Consider the following 3,518-nt stretch of genomic DNA (forward strand, 5'->3'; position numbering starts at 1 on the left):
CTATATGTTATGAACAATGTGCTGATGTCCAGGGATGTGCAGAGAGGTTTAAAGGGGCGGGTGCTCAAAGTTAAAAAGGGGCACATTGAACCAGGCAGAATAACAACAACACACATTCATCAAGAATCTAATATGGGAAGGGCAGGGCTGTGTTGATCTGAGACTGTAAACATTAAAGAGTCCACAGGAGAGATGGTAGCTGATTAAACAAGGGTCATGAGATAATAACAAAATGCAAAGATTGGTGACAGCGCTTGGAACCATAAGGACACAAAAAACTGTGACATAAACTCAGTTCTGCCTGTGAATCACTCTTTGCTTCTCTTCTTCCTTCCATCCCATCATTTCATATATCACTCTGCACTTGCTGTCTATGTGAGAACAAGGCACAACTTGCTATTGCAATAAACTATAATCTAATTATCCACACCTAACAACTCTTGCACTTAATCTATAATAAAATGATGACAGAAAAATGTTATAGCCCTGCCTTTAGTAGCCTCACACAGCTCCTGCTGTTTCCTCCTCATGTCCTTACCAGCCATGTCTGCACAATGTTATATCATGAGTAATAATTTTTTAAATCCATCTAAATAAAACACACACATGCACACACAGTGACATTTTAGACCTTCTTCAGAATACTGTATATACTGTGGGCATCATGGTGCTGATCCAGAATCCTTACATTATTATTTATTACTAGAGCTACAATAATAAAGCAATGAGGAGGGGGGAGTAATAAATATGAAATAACGTCATTACGATGATTCCATGTGTTTCACTATCCACTCTGTGCAGGGGCAAAGCTTATTACATGTTTAAACTGTAGAGATACAATCATTTTACTGCTGTAAAATCCAACTTTTGTCTTATTTAAAATATAAATCTAATATAATCTGCTTCTTAATGTATGTTCTTTAAAATACAGCGTGTGTTTTTTAATATATTATAATTATAATAATTATTATGTGGACATGCATATTAGATCGTTTTTTAGTGAAATATAATCCCTCCAGAAAGGCAGGAAAAGCCCGGAAACTTACTTTAAAACTAAATATGTTCCCTAAAACAGTGACAGAGCTACAGACCCATGACAGCCTTACACAGGTAGCCAGCAGCTGTGACCAGCACTACCTGTGCAGTTAATAATAGGACAGGTAATGTTTGTCGCGCTGTTGCACACACAGCACGCTCGTTTGTTTCAGTTCGTCAGTTGCAACAGGACAACTTACCAACGTGTACGTAATAAGCTAATACTCCTGGGTGCTACACACTACAGTGTGCGCTGTACACCTACTTACTGGTTTTGTCGCATCAGTCTGTGTCTCTGAGTTAACTTGTGTTTCTCCTACAGCTCCGGACCGCTAAAAATGCGCGTGCTCTTTGTGAGCTCGTTCCCGGCTCGTAACCAGCGCGTTCTGCCGTCAAGGGCGATCATTGGTTAATAGTGATCATGTGACTGATGCAAGCCAGATCCTTTTATTTAGCAAAACTGTGATTAATAGTTAAATATTATTGTTGAGGGGCACAGACAAGACTCCGCACACACACACACATAAAAAAATAAATTAAAAAAATTTAAAAGTTGCCTCAACAAAAGGGCACTTTGGGCACTCATCAGGAAAGGGGCGGGTGCTCAAGCCCCTCTAGCCCCCCCCTCTGCACGTCCCTGCTGATGTCCGTATCAGGTAACAAACAGCGTGACACAAACGGAGAACATTGTGTCCACTCGATAATATGCTGCTCTAAAAAGGCTCCATCCTGCAGGCAAGTCGGCCCAGCTTTACTCGCACAGCCTGCCAGCTCTGTTTGAACAGAAAGGACATCTGCACAAGAAACACAGCAGCCTGTCGCTCAGCACCAACCGCCTCACTGAGCGGATCAGTCTCAGGTACGACACGCCATCACAGATGCAGGGAAACAGGAGCTGTAGGTGCAGCAGTGTTAATAATGTCATGTATGATGCTACCGCCTGATTTTGAGGAAGGAGGATACTGTAAACCCAATTTTGTCTGCTTGTTCTGACCTGGATATTCTCTGTTGGCCACAGAAAGTTTGCCATATCTGTAAAGATTCCTGACACTAAAGGTTGTAGGAGGTGCAGTGTAGGTAAGCAATGCCGAGTTACTCTGGTCAGTCTGTTTGTTCACGGAGAACAACTGCAGACACTTAGTCCTGCTCTCTCTGTTTCAGCAAGAAACCCATACACAGATAGCACATTTCTGTGCGGGGCTGTCCCATCTGGCCTGGTTTTACTCTTGTGGTATGAGCCTCTTCAAAAGTTCATGCATCTAAAGGTTTGTACAGATATGTCGAACTTGCCACCTGAATAAATGTCTTCCTTTCTAACTCTACCCCGATTTCCACAATGCAAACCAGCCATTAGACCTGAATTACATAAAAGTAGACAGACAGCATATCAAAATCTGAAGCTGAAGAATGTAATTGATTTTTTTTAATAACATATGCATACTTTTTATTCAAGCCCAACAAGATTTTAGAGACTAAATAAAAGAAACGTTGTATGAACGCCGTCCAAAAACACCAACAGCACCTTCACTGGGTCCAAGCTCGTGTAACTGAATGGTTACCATGTGTTTTCTGTGCTACAGGAACAGTGTTATCAGCACACAGTTCAACGCCAGCATGCACCATTAGATCACATAGCAGACTAATTGACAGTTTTTTTGTGAATGTCTCGCACATTTCATGAAGATAATGTATGTACTGTGAGAAAAGAGCTCTGTGTTAAGCCTGTCTGCAGTCCTAACACAATGCTGCTTGGAGAAACACGCCTGTGCCACAAAATTATGGAAAAGTGGCATCAGTCCAAAGACGTGCAGTTAGGGGACAGGTTCATTGGAAACGCTAAATTGCCCAAAGGTGTGAATGTGTGCGAATGGTTGTCTATGTCTATGTGTTAGCCCTGCCACAGACTGGGTCCTGTCCAGGGTGCACCCCGCCTCTCGCCCTAAGACAGCTGGGACAGGCTCAAGCACCCCGCCACCCTGAAAAAGGATAAGCGGAAGCAGACGGATGGACGGATGCTTGGATGGATGGATGCATAGACGGATGGATGGACAGATGGACGGACAGATGGACGGACGGATACGGCTGGATGGATGGATGGATGGACGGCTGGATGGATGGACGGACAGATGGATGGATGGATGGACGGATGGATTGACGGACGGGTGGATGGATGGACGGATGGGTGGACAGGTGGATGGATGGACGGATGGATGGATCGAAGGGTGGATGGATCGACGGGTGGATGGATGGATGGATGGATGGATGGATGGATTGTAATGTGTCTTATCTTATTAACATGATAGTGATTTATTGATTCTAACCCTAAATCTATCCAGTAATGTCTGCACATATTTTCAGTACTGATTTTAAAGTGTTTTAATCCTTCTGTCACTCAGGGAACCCAATAAGGATTCAAATACTTCAAAAGTCAACCAATGACATTGATGTGTAAGACTATTTAATAATTATTTCTTTTTTATATT

At 42.7% G+C, this 3,518-nt stretch overlaps 1 long non-coding RNA gene across 1 annotated transcript; it reads left to right on the forward strand.

Annotated features, from left to right (window-relative positions):
• Positions 1-1,694: 1,694 nt before the first annotated feature.
• Positions 1,695-2,354, forward strand: LOC147336747 (uncharacterized). The gene is made up of 3 exons (XR_015128322.1): positions 1,695-1,894; positions 2,054-2,112; positions 2,197-2,354. It is a non-coding gene; the product is annotated as an uncharacterized LOC147336747 (long non-coding RNA).
• Positions 2,355-3,518: the final 1,164 nt, after the last annotated feature.

Source organism: Aulonocara sp. 'chitande type north' Nkhata Bay, linkage group LG3 (genome assembly GCF_057382095.1).
Source record: "Aulonocara sp. 'chitande type north' Nkhata Bay isolate Kocher_YH1m ecotype deep benthic linkage group LG3, A_spYH_male_GT1.1, whole genome shotgun sequence".
In the NCBI taxonomy this organism is placed as follows: domain Eukaryota; kingdom Metazoa; phylum Chordata; class Actinopteri; order Cichliformes; family Cichlidae; genus Aulonocara; species Aulonocara sp. 'chitande type north' Nkhata Bay.